This window comes from Heptranchias perlo, unplaced genomic scaffold (genome assembly GCF_035084215.1).
Source record: "Heptranchias perlo isolate sHepPer1 unplaced genomic scaffold, sHepPer1.hap1 HAP1_SCAFFOLD_52, whole genome shotgun sequence".
Lineage (NCBI taxonomy): Eukaryota > Metazoa > Chordata > Chondrichthyes > Hexanchiformes > Hexanchidae > Heptranchias > Heptranchias perlo.
This window is the reverse complement of record NW_027139537.1, coordinates 4,101,842-4,114,778: the sequence shown is the minus strand read 5'-3', so window position 1 is coordinate 4,114,778 and position 12,937 is coordinate 4,101,842. Positions and strand designations below refer to the sequence as shown.

At 50.4% G+C, this 12,937-nt stretch overlaps 1 protein-coding gene across 1 annotated transcript in view; it reads right to left on the bottom strand.

The window, feature by feature from the left end:
• The window catches only part of LOC137314534 (NACHT, LRR and PYD domains-containing protein 3-like), a 215,810-nt gene that overhangs the window by 14,874 nt on the left and 187,999 nt on the right, over positions 1-12,937 (bottom strand). The gene's annotated exons all lie outside the window — the stretch shown is intronic.

Sequence of the window (12,937 nt, the reverse complement as noted above, 5' to 3'; positions counted from 1 at the left end):
GTGTCTGGGACTGGGAGAGGGAGGGAGGGGGATCAGGATCAGACCGTGCGTGGAGTGTCTGGGACTGGGAGAGGGAGGGAGGGGGATCAGGATCAGACCGTGCGTGGAGTGTCTGGGACTGGGAGAGGGAGGGAGTGGGATCAGGATCAGATCGTGCGGGGTGTGTCTGGGATTGAGGGAGGGAGGGAGGGGGATCAGGATCAGACCGTGCGGGGAGTGTCTGGGATTGGGGGAGGGTGGGCGGCGGATCAGGATCAGACCGTGCGGGGAGTGTCTGGGACTGGGGGAGGGAGGGAGGGGGATCAGGATCAGACCGTGCGGGGAGTGTCTAGCAGGGGGGGAGGGAGGGCGGGGGATCAGGATCCGACGGTGCGGGGAGTATCTGGGACTGGAGGAGGGAGGGAGGGGGATCAGGAACTGACCGTGCAGGGAGTGTTTGTGACTGGGGGAGGGAGGGAGGGGGATCAGGATCAGACCGTGCGGGGTGTGTCTGGAACTGGGGGAGGGAGGGCGGGGGATCAGGATCAGACCGTGCGGGGAGTGTCTGGGACTGGGGGAGTGAGGGAGGGGGATCAGGATAAGACCGTGCGGGGAGTGTCTGGGACTGGGGGAGGGAGGGAGAGGGATCAGGATCAGACCTGGTGTGGAGTGTCTGGGACTGAGGGAGGGAGGGAGGTGGATCAGGATCAGACCGTGCGGGGAGTGTCTGGGACTGTGAGAGGGAGGGAGGGGAATCAGGATCAGACCATGCGGGGAGTGTCTGGGACTGGGGGAGGGAGGGAGGGGGATCAGGATCAGACCGTGCGGGGAGTGTCTGGGACTGGAGGAGGGAGGGAGGTGGATCAGGATCAGACCGTGCGGGGAGTGTCTGGGACTGGGAGAGGCAGGGAGGGGGATCAGGATCAGACCATGCGGGTAGTGTCTGGGACTGGGAGAGGGAGGGAGGGGGATCAGAATCAGAACGTGCGGGGAGTGTCTGGGATTGGGAGAGGGAGGGAGGGGGATCAGGATCAGACCGTGCGGGGAGTGTCTGGGACTGGGGGAGGGAGGGAGGGGGATCAGGATCAGACCGTGCGGGGAGTGTCTGGGACTGGGGGAGGGAGGGAGGGGGCTCAGGATCAGACCGTGCGGGGAGTGTCCGGGACTGGAGGAGGGAGGAAGGGGGATCAGGATCAGACCGTGCGGGGAGTGTCTGGGACTGGGGGAGGGAGTCAGGGGGATCAGGATCAGACCGTGCGGGGAGTGTCTGGGACTGGGAGAGGGAGGGAGGGGGATCAGAATCAGAACGTGCGGGGAGTGTCTGGGACAGGGAGAGGGAGGGAGGGGGATCAGAATCAGACCGTGCGGGGTGTGTGCGGGACTGGGGGCCGCTCGGAGTGGGGGGGCTCAGGATCCAGGGGCAAATGTGATCCTAAAACCAGAGGCGGGACATCGAGAAGGAATTGCCTCAAACTGGGGCTGGAGAATGAAACGATCACATGTTGTGGTCGGGGTGGTGAAGAGACATGGAATGTGGAACAGAGTTCCTCAAACAGTGTGTTAATTTTAATAATAGAGGAAAAGTGTTGATTAGATTCTCCTTCACACCGTCAGTATTGGTCTCATTTTCTGCCCTGCCATCATTAGATCTCCCGGTGAATGATGGAGTGATTGAGAAAAGCCCACAGCTGGAAGTAAACTGGGATTGTAGACTGAGGAACAACAGCAGGTGAATCAGCACAGGATTGTGAGAGCAGCAACCAGAGAGAACGCTTCCGATTCAAAGAGCTTCCATAGATCGACTGGGGAGAAAGGTAAGAGAAAGTCCCATTTCCTCAGATAAACACTGGTCCTGTCGACAGTCCACAAAGGTTACAAGGTAATGGGGGAAATGGTGAGAATGAGACTGGGAGAATCTGATCACCGAGTACAATTATCCAGCATGAGGCCGTGCAATGAAATGTGAAGTAAGATCAGTTTCTGTCTCAAAACACACAGGCACAAATGGATCTTGTGTGTGTTTTAGAGCAAAGGGGTTTGATCTAAGAGGTGACTCCAGTCTGAGGCAGAGCCCAGCAGATATGCAGTGTCTCCCAGCCCCCAGCACCAACTCGGAAACAATCCACCTTTATAGCCCCCATAATATCGATATGTTGTATGTTAATATTTTACCAGACAGTGTTACCGAATTCAAATATATTTCATATCCATCAAAATCAATCATCTTACAATTCTGAACTGGATACTGGGTTTTACTTAATGTTATTTCCCATCAGTAAATCTATTTCTGGATTTCACAATTGTAGTTGGATTAAATTATAATTTAAATATAAACTGGTGAAAAAATGATACGTAAATCGGATTCTAATATTGATTTGTAAAATTTCTTCCAATTGATTATGTTGTGTTTTGTATCAGAATAATGTTCTAGGTGATCACATAATCCAGCTCCCGGCCTCGGCCGAGGGTTCCTTTTATTAAACTGAGAGCGATCTTTTTCCCCATAGAATCCAGATTCATTTCCATGCTCTTTCAACACAATCACCTGATTATTGCAAGAGCGTTGGAGTACAAGAATAAGAAAGCCTTGCTGCAATTGTACAAGGCTTTGGTGAGACCACACCTGGAGTACTGTGTACAGTTTTGGTCTCCTTATCTAAGGAAGAATATGCTTGCCTTAGCTGGGGTGCAATAAAGTTTCATTAGATTGATTCCTGGGATGACAGGGCTGTCCTATGAGGCGAGATTGAGTCGAATGGGCCAATACTCTCTGGAGTTTAGAAGAATGAGAGGTGATCTCATTGAAACATATGATTCTGAGGGGGCTTGACAGGGTAGATGCCGAGAGGCTGCTTCCCCTGGCCGGAGAATCTGGAACGAGGGAGTGCAGTCTCAGGATATGGGATCGGCCATTTAGGACTGAAATGAGGAGGAATTTCTTCACTCAGAGGGTTGTGAATCTTTGGAATTCACTAGCCCAGAGGGCTGTGGATGCTGAGTCATTGAATATATTCAAGGCTGAGTTCGATAGATTTTTGGACTCGAGGGGAATCAAGGGAAATGGGAATCGGGCGGGAAAGTGGAGATGAGATTGAAGATCAGCCATGACTTTACTGAATGGTGGAGCAGGCTCGAGGGGCCGTATGGCCTACTCCTGCTGCGATTTCTTATATTCTTGTTATGGGAACCTGCTTTTAGCAGAAAATATAAACACCGTCTTTCAGCCCTTTAAACACTAACTGGAGTTTGCAGAAATGTGGTTTATACAAGTTTTGTACTATTCCAGATGTACAAAGAATGTGACGACCAGATGTTTCGCCATCGAATTCAGTGTTGTGGCAGTAATTTAAATGGTCACTGCTAACAGTTACAGATTTAGGTGGTTTAAGACGTTCAGATTTTCAGAGCAGACGCGGTCTGTTTTTAATAATGTGACTATTTTATCGATGTCCTTCTGTGGATGCGGTGCTGCTTAATGTTCTGCAGAGCTCAAACTGATGGTGAATTTACTAAATCCCAAGTATCAGCTCTTGTGGTGTAAAAAATCCGTTATTGGAATCGCAGCTTCATGGTTCGAAAAAGTGTCTGAATGTTCAGGGTTAATCTTCATCTGAACTAAACTCTCAACACGATGGTGGTTTTTGTTATTTCCATTTCAGTTATTTTCGTTGAGTGATTTCCTGTATTGCCAGGGTAACAATCTGTCAGATCTCAGTACAAGAGGCGTTGGTTCCAAATTATATCCGAAAGACCATGAAACATTCAGTGTAAACTCCTATCTATATATCCAGACCGTGAAACATTCAGTGTAAACTCCTATCGATATATTCAGACCATGAAACATTCAGTGTAAACTCCTATCTATATATTCAGACCATGAAACATTCAGTGTAAACTCCTATCGATATATTCAGTCCATGAAACATTCAGTGTTATCTCCTATCGATATATTCAGACCATGAAACATTCAGTGTAAACTCCTATCGATATATTCAGACCATGAAACATACAGTGTAAACTCCGATCTATATATTCAGACCATGAAACATTCAGTGTAAACTCCGATCGATATATTCAGACCATTAAATGAGGATGCCCAAATCTCTCTGAACACCAACATTCAATATTTTCTCATCATTTAAAAAATATTCAGTTTTTCTAATCTTCCTACCAAAGTGAATCACCTCATATTTCCCCACAGACTCTTTGTGTCCTCTTCACAGCTTACTTTCCCACCTACCTTTGTATCATCAGCAAACTTGGAGACATTACACTCGGTCCCTTCATCTAATTCATAAAATCATAGATTGGTTACAACACAGAAGGAGGCCATTCGGCCTGTCGACTCTGCGCCGGCTCTATGCAAGAGCAATCCAGCTAGTCCCACTCCCCCGCCCTATCCCCGTAGGCCGATATTTTTTTCCCTTCAAGCGTTTATCCAATTCCCTTTTGAAGGCCATGATTGAATCTGCTTCCACCACCCCCTCGGGCAGTGCATTCCAGATCATAACCAATCACTGTATAAAAAAAAGGTTTTTCCTCATGTCGCTTTTGGTTCTTTTGCCAATCATCTTAAATCTATGTCCTCTGACTCTTGATCCTTCCACCAATGGAAACAGATTCTCTCTATCCACTCTGTATGTTCCCTTCATGATTTTGAATACCTCTATCAGATCTCCTCCAAACCGTCTCTGTTCCAAGGAGAACAACCCCAGCTTCTCCAGTCGATCCACATTACACGAACATAGATTGTTAATAGCTGAGGCCCAAGCACCGATCCCTGCAGCACCCCACTAGTTACAGCCTGCCAACCTGAAATTGGCCCATTTATCCCTACTCTCTGTTTTCTGTCCATTAACCAACCCTCTATCCATGCCAATATATTACCCCCAACCACCTTAACTTATGTAATAACCTTTTATGTGAAACCTTATCGAATGACTTTTGGAAATCCAAGTATTCTACATCCACTGGTTCCCCTTTATCGACCCTGCTAGTGACATCTTCAAAGAACTCTTAGGAAAATCGTGTTTAACAAATTTACTTTCATAAAACCATGTAATCATATTATGATTTTCTAAGTGCCCTGTTACCACTGCCTTAATGGATTCCAGCATTTCCCTGATGACTGATGTCAGGCTAACTGGCCTGTCGTTCCCTGTTTTTTCTCTCCCTCCTTTCTTGAATAGCGGGGTTACATTTGCTACCTTCCAATCCGCTGGGCCCGCTCAAGAATCGAGGGCATTTTGGAAGATCATAACCAATGCATCCACTCTCTCTGCAGCCACCTCTTTTAGAACCCTCGGATGTGGGCCATCAGATCCAGGGGATTTATCAGCTTCAGTCCCATTAGTTTCTCAAGTTCTTTTTCTCTTCTGATATTAATTGTTTAAAGTTCCTCACTCTCATTTGCCCCTTTGTTCCCCACTATTTCCAGTATGTTTTTTCTGTCTTCTGCTGTGAAGACAGATACAGATTATCGACGCATATTAATCTTAAAAGGTTTTATCTAACCATCCGTTTATCGATTAATAAATATATTTAATTTTACTTAGCAGTTGTAAATAGAGGACTGTGTTTTAATATGTGATTTCAAAACATCAGTGAGCGACAGGCCCTTTAGATTAATGTACAAGTCTGGCGTGTCATGTAACTTTCATATTACAAAGTGATCATCATAAGTAATACCGTTGTTGAGAAATGGCGGGGTTATAATATGTTCGATGCAAAACAAGTATAAGTGCAGAGACACAAAGTTCAAAGCACTTTTTTCCACTTGGCGGCTGTAAGTTGTCAGCAAGCTCAGGGAACGGAAATGAGATTCTGGGTGGAAACCAGATGGTGATGAGAATTAAAGATAAACCCTAATGCAGAGAATTAATCAACACCAAATGCGGGTGACCCCATTATTCTCAGATGGATGTTAGGGTCGAATTGAAACCCAGTGCTACTTTAATCAAAAAACACTGGGATTGAATAAACCTTCTGGTAAAAAAATCAAACTGAAGGGGGAACTGAGTGGGTCTCAAAATGTCTGCCCCTGAGTGACACAAAGTAACAGCAAAATGCTGAAACTTGCAGAGACAGAAGCGAACGGTTTTCGTTTGTGGGAACTCACTTCCTCAAACTTTGGGTTGATATGAGGAAGAGCTTTCTGCACTTTGCACGGAGACACCACTTGCTGAGTCTGATCCAACCTGTGATATGGACACGTGTCTTCTGGCAATTTAACTTGTTCAATCCCAGTCTGTGTAGGATTTTCCAAGTTGTTGATAGTTAAAGGTCGGGTTTCATCATGATGCCGCTTGTCCCCAACACAAAATACACACGGATACTCAGAGTCACTCACTGATATACAGAGGCATCCTCTCTCTCACACACTCACTCACTGATATACAGAGGCATCCTCTCTCTCACACACTCACTCTCACTCAGAGTCACTCACTGATATACAGAGGCATCCTCTCTCTCTCACACTCACTCAGAGTCACTCACTGATGTACAGAGACATCATCTCACACACACACACACACACACACACTCAAAGTCACTCACTGATATACAGGTGCATCTTCTCTCTCACACACACACTCACTGATATACAGGGGCATCCTCTCTCTCACACACACACTCACTGATATACAGGGGCATCCTCTCTCTCACACACACACTCACTGATATACAGGGGCATCCTCTCTCTCACACACACACTCACTGATATATAGGAGCATCCTCTCTCTCTCACACACACTCACTGATATATAGGAGCATCCTCTCTCTCACACACACACTCACTCAGAGTCACTCACTGAAAAACAGAGGCATCCTCTCTCACACACACACTCACTGATATACAGAGGCATCCTCTCTCTCTCTCTCACTCACTCACTCAGAGTTACTCACTGATATACAGGGGCATCCTCGCTCACACACTCACTCAGCGATATACAGGGGCATCCTCGCTCACACACACACTCACTGATATACAGGGGCATCCTCTCACACTCACACTCACTCACTGATATACAGAGGCATCCTCTCTCTCTCACACTCATTCAGAGTCATTCACTGAAAAACAGAGGAATCCTTTCTCACATTCACTCACTCAGAATCACTCACTGATATACAGGGGCATCCTCTCTCTCTCTCACTCACTCAGAATCACTCACTGATATACAGGGGCATCCTCTCTCTCACACACACTCACTCAGTGTCACTCACTGAACCACAGAGACAGCGTCTCTCTCTCACACTCACTCAGAGTAACTCACTGATATACAGGGGCATCCTCTCTCTCTCACACACACTCACTGATAGACAGGGGCATCCTCTCTCTCTCACACACACTCACTGATAGACAGGGGCATCCTCTCTCTCTCACACACACACTCACTGATAGACAGGGGCATCCTCTCTCTCTCTCACACACACTCACTGATAGACAGGGGCATCCTCTCTCTCTCACACACACACTCACTGATAGACAGGGGCATCCTCTCTCTCTCACACACACTCACTGATAGACAGGGGCATCCTCTCTCTCTCACACTCACTCACTGAAACACAGGGGCATCCTCTCTCTCACACACACTCACTGATATACAGGGGCATCCCATCTCTCTCACACACTCACTGACATACAGGGGCATCCTCTCTCTCACACACTCACTGATATACAGAGGCATCCTCTCTCTCTCACACACTCACTGATATACAGAGGCATCCTCTCTCTCACACACTCACTGATATACAGAGGCATCCTCTCTCACTGTCTCTCTCACACGGTTCATTGCCTTCCGCAAAGTGTGTGACACTGTGTCATTACCCGTTTGTTTCACACCCCACCCAATAAACAGTACACAGGAACAGGAGAGGGCCGTCCGGTCCCTCGAGCCCGTTACACAGGAACAGGAGGAGGCCGTCCAGCCCCTCGAGCCCGTTACACGGGAACAGGAGGAGGCCGTCCAGCCCCTCGAGCCCGTTACACGGGAACAGGAGGAGGCCGTTCAGCCCCTCGAGCCCGTTACACGGGAACAGGAGCAGGCCGTTCAGCCCCTCGAGGCCTTCCAGCCCCTCGAGCCCGTTACATGGGAACAGGAGGGTCCATCCAGCCCCTCGAGCCTGCCCCGCCACTCTATTATATCGTAGCTGATCTGTACCTCAACTCCATATCACCTCAATATACCTAATAAAAGGGTAGATTTGATTACCTGTTACTTTGTACTGAAAACAGAATCTGACCCTGTTGGGGAAACTGGAAAGCAGGGACACAGACAGAGTGAGTGAGTGAGGAAAACTGTGGGAGATGGTGTTTAATGTGCGCAAGTGTGACGTCATCCACTTTGGATCAGAAAAAGACAAATCGGAATATTTTCAGAATGGGAAGAGTGTGGGAACTGTGGATGAGCACAGAAATTTACGGCTCCAAGTACACACATCTCTAAATCCCAGTGGGCAGGTACAAGAAGTTATCTCAAAGGCTAATGGAGTGTTGGCCTTTATCTCAAGGGATGGAATATAAAGTGGAGGAAGTTATGTTACAGCTGTACAGAGCTCCGGTCAGAGCCCATCCAGTGCTCGGTCAATGAGGTAGGTTTTAAGGAGCGTCTTAAAGGAGGAGAGAGAGAGAGGTGGAGAGGTTTAGGGAGGGAATTCCAGAGCTTGGAGTCCAGGCAGGTGAAGGCACGGCCGCCAATGGTAGAGTGATGGAAATCGGGGGATCGGCAAGAGGTCAGAATTGGAGGAGTGCAGAGATCTCGGAAGGTTGGAGGGCTGGAGGAGGTTGCAGAGAGAGGGAGAGGGGCGAGGGTCATGTCGGGATTTGAAAACCAGGATAAGAATTTTTAAATGGAGGCGTTCCCGGACTTGAGCCAATGTAGATCAGTGAGCACAGGGGGTGAAGTGTGAATGGGAGTTGGTGTGAGTTCAGATACGGGCAGTAGAGTTTCAGATGTTTATGGAGGGTGGAAGATGGGAGGCCGGGCAGGAGAGTATTGGAATAGTGGAGACTGGAGGTGAGAAAGGAATGGATGAGTCTGATTCACCGTCTGATTCACACTCATATCCGGGGGAGGATGGCGGTGGATTGAGATGATGGCGATGGATGGGGACCGGTTGATCCTCTCCAGGGGGAGGATGGCGGTGGAAGGGGACCGGTTGATCCTCTCCAGAGGGAAGATGGCGGTGGATTGAGATGATGGCGGTGGATGGGGATCGGTTGACCCTCTCCAGGGGGAGGTGGCGATGGATTGAAATGATGGCGGTGGATGGTGACCGGTTAATCTTCTCCAGGGGGAGGATGGCGGTGGATTGAGATGATGGCGGGGGATGGGGACCGGTTGATCCTCTCCAGGGGGAGGATGGCGGTGGATTGAGATGATGGCGGTGGATGGGGACCGGTTGATCTTCTCCAGGGGGAGGATGGCGGTGGATTGAGATGATGGCGGTGGATGGGGACCGGTTGATCTTCTCCGGGGGAGGATGGCGGTGGATTGAGATGATGGCGGTGGATGGGGACCGGTTGATCGTCTCCAGGGGGAGGATGGCGGTGGATGGAGAGGATGGCGGTGGATGGGGACCGGTTGATCGTCTCCAGTCCCCTGGACTCTTCCATCCATCAGGTCGCGACCCCGCCGGATTGCTGACATCACGCAAGCGCGCTGCATCAGGGCCCGTGCTGAGTCGGTGAAACAGCCAAAAGGGTTTAAAAATCTGGGGACACGTGACCCTTTCTGCGGTCGGTCAATCAAGTGAGAGAGGGCGGTGTCTGTGGGGGAGGCGTTCATTTGTCCCGAGTACGCAGTGCGCATATCCCGCTCCGGGTGGGCCCCGGGGGAGGAGACGGTTGGAGAGGACAGGGGAACGGACTTCTCAATCGGGTTTGACCCAATGGGTACAAAATCTATGGGGGGAGTTGGAGGATGAGAGAGAGCCCCATACTTTCATCAGTGATGGGCGGGGGGATGGGGGAGAGGGAGAATGAGAGAGAGCCCCTGACTTTAATCAGTGATGGGTGGGGGGAGGCGGGGAGGGAGAAGGAGAGAGAGCCCCTTTACTTTAATCAGTGATGGGTGGGGGGAGGCGGGGAGGGAGAATGAGAGAGAGCCCCTTACTTTAATCAGTGATGTCGGGGGGGGGGGGAGGGAGAATGAGAGAGAGCCCCTTAATTTAATCAGTGATGGGCGGGGGAGGCGGAGATGGAGAATGAGAGAGAGCCCCTTACTTTAATCAGTGATGGGCAGGGGAGGGAGAATGAGTGAGAGCCCCTTACTTTAATCAGTGATGGGAGGGAGAGAGGGAGAATGAGAGAGAGCCCCTTACTTTAATCAGTAATGTGGGGGGGGGGAGGGAGAATGAGAGATGGCCCCTTAGTTTAATCAGTGATGGGCGGGGGGATGGGGGAGAGGGAGAATGAGAGAGAGCCCCTTACTGTAATCAGTGATGGGCGGGGGAGGGGGCAGAATGAGAGATGGCCCTTTACTTTAATCAGTGACGGGCGGGGGGATGGGGGAGAGGGAGAATGAGAGAGCTCCTTACTTTAATCAGTAATGTGGGGGGGGGAGGGAGAATGAGAGATGGCCCCTTAATTTAATCTGTAATGTGGGGGAGGGGGGAGAATGAGAGATGGCCCCTTACTTTAATCAGTGTTGGGCGGGGGGATGGGGGAGAGGGAGAATGAGAGAGAGCTCCTTACTGTAATCTGTGATGGGCGGGGGAGGGGGGAGAATGAGAGAGAGCTCCTTACTGTAATCAGTGATGGGCGGGGGAGGGGGGGAGAATGAGAGAGAGCCCCTTACTTTAATCAGTGATGGGGGGAGGGAGAATGAGAGAGAGCCCCTTACTTTAATCAGTGATGGGGGGAGGGAGAATGAGAGAGAGCCCCTTAATTTAATCAGTGATGGGCGGGGGGATGGGGGTGGGAGAATGAGAGAGAGCCCCTTAATTTAATCAGTGATGTGAGGGGGATGGGGGGGAGGGAGAATGAGAGAGAGCCCCTTAATTTAATCAGTGATGTGGGGGGGGGAGGGAGAATGAGAGATGGCCCCTTACTTTAATCAGTGATGGGCGGGGGGATGGGGGGGAGGGAGAATGAGAGAGAGCCCCTTAATTTAATCAGTGATGGGGGGGAGGGAGAATGAGAGAGAGCCCCTTAATTTAATCTGTAATGTGGGGGAGGGGGGAGAATGAGAGATGGCCCCTTACTTTAATCAGTGTTGGGCGGGGGGATGGGGGAGAGGGAGAATGAGAGAGAGCTCCTTACTGTAATCTGTGATGGGCGGGGGAGGGGGGAGAATGAGAGAGAGCTCCTTACTGTAATCAGTGATGGGCGGGGGAGGGGGGGAGAATGAGAGAGAGCCCCTTACTTTAATCAGTGATGGGGGGAGGGAGAATGAGAGAGAGCCCCTTACTTTAATCAGTGATGGGGGGAGGGAGAATGAGAGAGAGCCCCTTAATTTAATCAGTGATGGGCGGGGGGATGGGGGAGGGAGAATGAGAGAGAGCCCCTTAATTTAATCAGTGATGTGAGGGGGATGGGGGGGAGGGAGAATGAGAGAGAGCCCCTTAATTTAATCAGTGATGTGGGGGGGGGGAGGGAGAATGAGAGATGGCCCCTTACTTTAATCAGTGATGGGCGGGGGGATGGGGGGGAGGGAGAATGAGAGAGAGCCCCTTAATTTAATCAGTGATGGGGGGGAGGGAGAATGAGAGAGAGCCCCTTACTTTAATCTGTGATGGCCGGGGGGAGGGAGAATGAGAGAGAGCACCTTACTTTAATCAGTGATGGGCGGGGGAGGGGGGGAGAATGAGAGAGAGCCCCTTACTTTAATCAGTGATGGGGGGAGGGAGAATGAGAGAGAGCCCCTTACTTTAATCAGTGATGGGGGGAGGGAGAATGAGAGAGAGCCCCTTAATTTAATCAGTGATGGGCGGGGGGATGGGGGAGGGAGAATGAGAGAGAGCCCCTTAATTTAATCAGTGATGTGAGGGGGATGGGGGGGAGGGAGAATGAGAGAGAGCCCCTTAATTTAATCAGTGATGTGGGGGGGGGGAGGGAGAATGAGAGATGGCCCCTTACTTTAATCAGTGATGGGCGGGGGGATGGGGGGGAGGGAGAATGAGAGAGAGCCCCTTAATTTAATCAGTGATGGGGGGGAGGGAGAATGAGAGAGAGCCCCTTACTTTAATCTGTGATGGCCGGGGGGAGGGAGAATGAGAGAGAGCCCCTTACTTTAATCAGTGATGGGAGGGGGAGAGGGAGAATGAGTGAGAGCCCCTTACTTTAATCAGTGATGGGAGGGGGAGAGGGAGAATGAGAGAGACCCCCTTACCTTAATCAGTGATGGGTGGGGGGAGGCGGGGAGGGAGAATGAGAGAGAGCCCCTTACTTTAATCAGTGATGTCGTGGGGTGGGGGGGGGGGGGAGAATGAGAGTTGGCCCCTTACTTTAATCAGTGATGGGCGGGTGGATGGGGGAGAGGGGGGATGGGGGAGAGGGAGAATGAGAGAGAGCCCCTTACTTTAATCAGTGATGGGTGGGGGGAGGCGGGGAGGGAGAATGAGAGAGAGCCCCTTACTTTAATCAGTGATGGGTGGGGGGAGGCGGGGAGGGAGAATGAGAGAGAGCCCCTTACTTTAATCAGTGATGTCGTGTGGGGGGGGGGGGGGAGAATGAGAGTTGGCCCCTTACTTTAATCAGTGATGGGCGGGTGGATGGGGGAGAGGGGAGATGGGGGAGAGGGAGAAAGAGAGAGAACCGCTTACTTTAATCTGTGATGGCCGGGGGGAAGGAGAATGAGAGAGAGCACCTTAATTTAATCAGTGATGTGGGGGGGGGAGGGAGAATGAGAGATGGCTCCTTACTGTAATCAGTGACGGGCGGGGGAGGAGGGGGGGGGGGAGGGAGAATGAGAGAGAGCCCCTTACTTTAATCTGTGATGGCCGGGGGGAGGGGGGAGAA